Source organism: Diaphorina citri, unplaced genomic scaffold, assembly GCF_000475195.1.
Source record: "Diaphorina citri unplaced genomic scaffold, Diaci psyllid genome assembly version 1.1 scaffold1068, whole genome shotgun sequence".
NCBI classification, from domain to species: Eukaryota; Metazoa; Arthropoda; class Insecta; order Hemiptera; family Psyllidae; genus Diaphorina; species Diaphorina citri.
Genome location: NW_007378497.1, coordinates 42144 through 48804, shown reverse-complemented (window position 1 = coordinate 48804; position 6661 = coordinate 42144).

Below are 6661 nucleotides of genomic sequence, written 5' to 3'. Positions count from 1 at the left end.
AAATATAGAGTTGACAGGGTTAAGTTGGGATGAGCTGATTACGTCATTAATACTATAGGCACAACTTGTTGAATTCATGGTTTTTGAACCATCGGTATAACATATTGTATGGTTTACATTTTTTTTTTTTTTTTTTTTTTTTTTTTTTTTTTTTTTTTTTTTTTTTTTTTTTTTTTTTTTTTTTTTTTTTTTTTTTTTTTTTTTTTTTTTTTAGCACGACAGAGCCTGGAACACGACTGGCATCTCACACCACATGAAGGGAAGGACGCCGAATAATGTCTTGTTGACTGGCATGGTAACACGATTCCTGGGCGCTGGGATGGCAATTAGCTGTAGAGTGTGTAGAGTTATCCAAGCAGTGATATAATGAAGCTTTAATTCGCAACGATTCGACCAACCAAGTAGATCAGACGTAAAATATACTGCATGTAGGTATCCACAGGTAACTAGGGCTTGGGTAGAAACAACTGGACTGTACAGTTGATGAATAACATGAAAATGCATACTTGGTTGCAACGAGTCAACATAAGTATAGCACATATAAACTTGGGCGCATTCATTGAGATTGATGCATAAGGTAAGTACGTACATAATATAGGTATAATCACAAGCATGATACTTCATTAGGTTTTGAGATTTTTGGAAAGGATTGAGCGGTAGCATATTCGTGGGTAATTAAGGTAGAGCACGAAGGAGCAAAACAGAGACTTGTAGGTAGATTGAGGATTGTAGGGAGGTCGGGTGCATTCATAGGATTGAGCTGAATGATGAGGATTTAAAGTTGAATAGGATTGATCATGATCTCGCCGTCGCGACGCGTCGTGTTCCAAAAAGTTCATTTTGTTTTAATTTTGATCTTTTTTTTTTTTTTTTTTTTTTTTTTTTTAATTTTTTAACTTTTTTTACTTTTAGGTAATTGTTTTTTTTTTGTTTTGTTTTTTTTTCTTTTTTTTTTCTTTTCTTTGCACTTACTACCTACCTACCTTAGTAGAGAAATGTGCAACCGGGAAAGGAGAGTGTAATGGAACAAGAAAAAAAAAAAGGGGAATAGAGGGGTAAAAAAAAAAGAAAAAAATATATATAAAAAAAGGGGAAAGGGGGAAGGGGAGGAATAGTAGAAAGGGGAATTAGATATCTGGTAGGTCCAGATCGGAGTCCGTGAGGACTGGATCTTGGGGACCGGTAGGAATAGGATTAACAGAAGTTGAGGCAGGATTATTGGCCACAGGACCAACGAGTGTGACAAGGGCTTTACGCAGATTCTTTACACGATTCATTATTTTAGGTTCAAGAGAGGTAGAATCGTCAGATACGATCTTTGAGAGCACGGATATTACTGCGTTGGGTTCCATGTCATAATCATCTCTGATAATTTCCAACTTTTTTTTGGAGTTCTTAAGGTCCCGTACCAGATTGATAAAGACCGACGCGTCGATTGAGGGTTCATGAGAGCACGGATATTACTGCGTTGGGTTCCATGTCATAATCATCTCTGATAATTTCCAACTTTTTTTTGGAGTTCTTAAGGTCCCGTACTAGATTGATAAAGACCGACGCGTCGATTGAGGGTTCATACTTTTCAATGACCGGAGCCAAACACTGGAGCTCATCTCTCTTGATCGACACGCAAGGTTTCTTGTCGCTGTTAGTAGGTGGGGGGGACTGATCATGCGAGCGTTTCTTGCATGTATCTTGATTGGTTTCCATGGGGACAATAGGAGGGCTATTCAGGGGTTTAGATGAGCCCGGGTTTTCAATGACAACCTCGGTACTGACAGGTGTCAGGGGGGCCGGGTGGGGACAATAGGAGGGCTATTCAGGGGTTTAGATGAGCCCGGGTTTTCAATGACAACCTCGGTACTGACAGGTGTCAGGGGGGCCGGGGTTAGTTGAGAATGAGAGTTGATATCAGCTGCTGCAGCTTGATTCTCCTTGGGGCTGATTAGGGAGCTAGTCACGGTATTGACTGGCGGCGGAGAAGCAACTGATACATCAGGCAGTGGAGTGACGGCAGTTGTAGGAGTTTTACTACTGAATGAAGGCAGGAAGGTATTAATAATGTCATCGTTCTTTGGAGGGGGTGGGGCAGCGCGGTTAGCAGATAAAGTGGCTTCAATGCGCTCCTGGGCGGACGCATTTTTTACCGGACAATTCTTAATAAGATGTCCTTCCGCATTGCAGTTAAAGCACTTGACTTTGTCGATAACGACAAATATCTTGTAGTTCGCATTGTCGTAAAAGAGGCTGAAAGAAGCTGGTAAATCGTCGATGGTTTCAACAAGAACGGTTCGTCTATAACCAATCAGGTGGCTAAACCGCTCGTTACGAGATCCAAGATTGACAAATTTCATTGGGGAAATAACTTTCGTATGTTTGGAAAGCTCGTTAATGAGCGCAGAGTCAGGTACACCTGGCTCAACATTGCAAAGGAATATTTTGTGGCCATTGTCAACAAGTTTATTAACAAAAAGTGGTTTAGAATCAATGACTATTTGGGGATGGTTTTCATAGAGTTTAGTTACTTCAGATTCACTAGTGAGATATATTTTAACGAGATCATTGTTTTTTCCCGCAAACACCATTTTTTCGTCGCCTACAAGATCACCTACGGCGCACAGGTATTTGTCCATTGGTATTTCCGGGTCGAACGGAAGAGAGAAACCACATTTCTTTGGTAAGTATAAACTGTCAACCTTCGGGCCAGAAGATTGACCCATGTTCCTGTTGAAGTTGGATCTAGGAGCGTAAGATACACGTGAGGTGGCTGGAAGAGAATGTTTCAGTACGCTAGAAAAAGACATGATGAGATCAAAAAGTTCAAGGGAGAAGAGCAAGAGTAAAGGTTCAAATGAGGTTAGGTAAGGTAAAGGATACAAATAATATGTTGGCTGGAGGCTGGAGAAGGTACGTTTGTCTCACAAACACTCGACGTGAGAACACCGAGCGGTGAAACTCAGTATAATGATTGGAGAGTTCATAATGAAAAAGAAAAACACGGTGCGGCGGTCAAAAAAAAATATTAAACGCGAATAAATATGGAAGGAAACAAAATTAACAAACAGCTGTTGTTGGTGGCAACCAAGGTAAAGGCAATAAACAAAGATAATATAGGAAAGGCGAAACGGAAAGATTACAGAGAGAATAACAAAATCGTTGCCATGGCAACCGGAAAAAATCTACGAAAAACCTTGGGGTAAATGAGACTAAAAACGGTAAAAAATTGTCTTTTTACTGCATTTTACTGCAGATTAGCACGCAAGAACCAAAAAACGAGCTTTAATAAGCCACTATGCAAAAATTTGCAAAATTCTAAGCACTTTTTCCACTAGAAAAACTGAAAATAACACGGAGCAAAAAACGACGTGTTTACGCGACGAAGTTATCACCGGGAATCCAACGGAAATTTTTAATAGCCATAATTGACATTTTTTTTTTTTTTTTTTTTTTTTTTTTTTTTTTTTTTAATTTTTTAACTTTTTTTACTTTTAGGTAATTGTTTTTTTTTTGTTTTGTTTTTTTTTCTTTTTTTTTTCTTTTCTTTGCACTTACTACCTACCTACCTTAGTAGAGAAATGTGCAACCGGGAAAGGAGAGTGTAATGGAACAAGAAAAAAAAAAAGGGGAATAGAGGGGTAAAAAAAAAAGAAAAAAATATATATAAAAAAAGGGGAAAGGGGGAAGGGGAGGAATAGTAGAAAGGGGAATTAGATATCTGGTAGGTCCAGATCGGAGTCCGTGAGGACTGGATCTTGGGGACCGGTAGGAATAGGATTAACAGAAGTTGAGGCAGGATTATTGGTTACAGGACCAACGAGTGTGACAAGGGCTTTACGCAGATTCTTTACACGATTCATTATTTTAGGTTCGCTACACGACGCAGAAGTTGAGGCAGGATTATTGGCCACAGGACCAACGAGAGTGACAAGGGCTTTACGCAGATTCTTTACACGATTCACTGTTGGATTAATGGAATGGATATTGATGCACCTACAAGAACAATAGAAGAAAATGATAATTGAATACTTGCAATGGAAATTGGAATAATACCAAACAGCAAATTGGAAAAACATTTTTTTATCATTCAACCAACACTGAAGTGTTTTAAATAATGTAAGGAGATTGGATTAATGGAATGGATATTGATGCACCTACAAGAACAATAGAAGAAAATGATAATTGAATACTTGCAATGGAAATTGGAATAATATCAAACAGCAAATTGGAAAAACATTTTTTTATCATTCAACCAACACTGAAGTGTTTTCCAATCCCGGTGTCTTTGTTTGATGTTTTTTTTCTGTTTCCAATTTTCCAATGTTTTCAAAATGAGAGCTTAACGTTTTGTACATACTATCATAATAACGGACTTTGAGGAGATGACTGTAATGTAATGAATTCCTTCTTGTTGTAAACATCCCATCCTGATACCCATTAATGTTTTCAAAATGAGAGCTTAACGTTTTGTACATACTATCATAATAACGGACTTTGAGGAGATGACTGTAATGTAATGAATTCCTTCCCGTTGTAAACATCCTATCCTGATACCCCTGATGTTCTTCCAGTCTTGTGAAGTAAAAGGCTCCGACAATCCATTATGCTATGGGGTTGTTGCTCAGTTGTAACAAAATCCATTTTATCCCAACATTTCTCTGTCTCCCCTTTGAACTTTATTTCTTTCTCTCAATTTTCAATAGAATCGAAACGGTCCATTTAAATATGCTCGTTAGGTTTAGGTTAACTCCCTATCAATATTGAATAATACATTGTTATAAAGAAGAGCCTCCGGGGCAATGGTAGGTTTTTAGGAATGTCTTTAAAGACCTTCTTGGATTATTTTTTGTCTCTCTCCCTACACCTGTGTCGGTTTTTAATGCTTGGGTTATGTCCGCGCTATTAATACATTTTTATAAAGAAGAGCCTTGGGGGCAATGGTAGGTTTTTAGGAATGTCTTTAAAGACCTTCTTGGATTATTTTTTGTCTCCCTACACCTGTGTCCTGTGTTGGTTTTTAATGCTTGGGTTATGTCCGCGCTATCAATACATTTTTATAAAGAAGAGCCTTGGGGGCAATGGTAGGTTTTTAGGAATGTCTTTAAAGACCTTCTTGGATTATTTTTTGTCTCCTTACACCTGTGTCCTGTGTTGGTTTTTAATGCCTTAGGTTATGTCCGCGGTAGATTTAAGTTGCACTTGTTTTGAGTGAGAGAGTACAGGACAGAAAGAAAATTAATTTCGAGTCTAGTGTACCTTCGTCGTCATCCTGTGATTATAATGATAGAAAGAAAATTAATTTTGAGTCCAGTGTACCATCGTCATCCTGTGATTATAATGATTATATCCATGGTGGGTGTAGTTGGACACCCATTATCACCCATAGTTCTATATTCTCACCTCTCCAACGGATATTTACTATTCAAATGCTGAAATCAAGCGTGTCGTGAGGTGCGCAAACAGACTTCAAAGCGAATTGATGTCCGGCCTACACATTCACACAAAATTATCATAATGTTTCTGACCTTTCCTTTAATGCAATGCTGTGGCTTTCGGCACAGGGGAGACTTTAATCTAACATTTGCATTACATTTAATAAGGCTATAATCATGTCCGGCCTACACATTCACACAAAATTATCATAATGTTTCTGACCTTTCCTTTAATGCAATCCTGTGGCTTTCGGCACAGGGGAGACTTTAATCTAACATTTGCATTACATTTAATAAGGCTATACTTAGTCATGTCCGGCCTACACATTCACACAAAATTATCATAATGTTTCTGACCTTTCCTTTAATGCAATCCTGTGGCTTTCGGCACAGGGGAAACTTTAATCTAACATTTGCATTACATTTAATAAGGCTATAATAAAAATTTGTCATGATATTTTCTCGACGTACACAGGATATTATACAAGAGTTAACGAGAGCCAAGGGCCTTGTATAACAAGTACAAACTCGTATACAAGAGTTAACGAGAGCCAAGGGCCTTGTATAACAAGTACAAACTCTAGATCTAATTTTGCATAATGCCTTTGTCATTTAAAAAAAGTTAGAAATTACTCAAAGGCTATAATAAAAATTTGTCATAATATTTTCTCGTTGTACACAGGATATTATACAAGAGTTAACGAGAGCCAAGGGCCTTGTATAACAAGTACAAACTCTAGATCTAATTTTGCATAATGCCTTTGTCATTTAAAAAGTTAGAAAATACTCGCAGCGTAGTAACTGCTGCACCCAGTGAGAGCATAACAAGAGCGAAAAAATAAACCCAGATGTGTCAAAATAAATCTCAGCTATAAACGACTATAAATTGTGCTGCAAAGTTCTAAACCATTGGATATACACGGAGCTCGAACTAGACCGTTCTAGCTGAAACCGTTTCAGTATACAGTGTCATTTGGTCGTCTTTACTTGATGGTCGTAGATTTTATAATCAATGTCTGATCCACTTAACCATAATGTTCTGGTTAAGTCATCAAATGATTTGAAGATTCCTTCATATCATTTCATGATTTTACAACACAACCAAGCAGAGACATGATCATAGACCTCGGATGATACTGCCAAAAACTTCTGGTCATGGATTTTATAATCAATGTCTGATCCACTTAACCATTATGTTCAACTGGACGATGTTCGAATGTTGTTTTTGAAGAAAG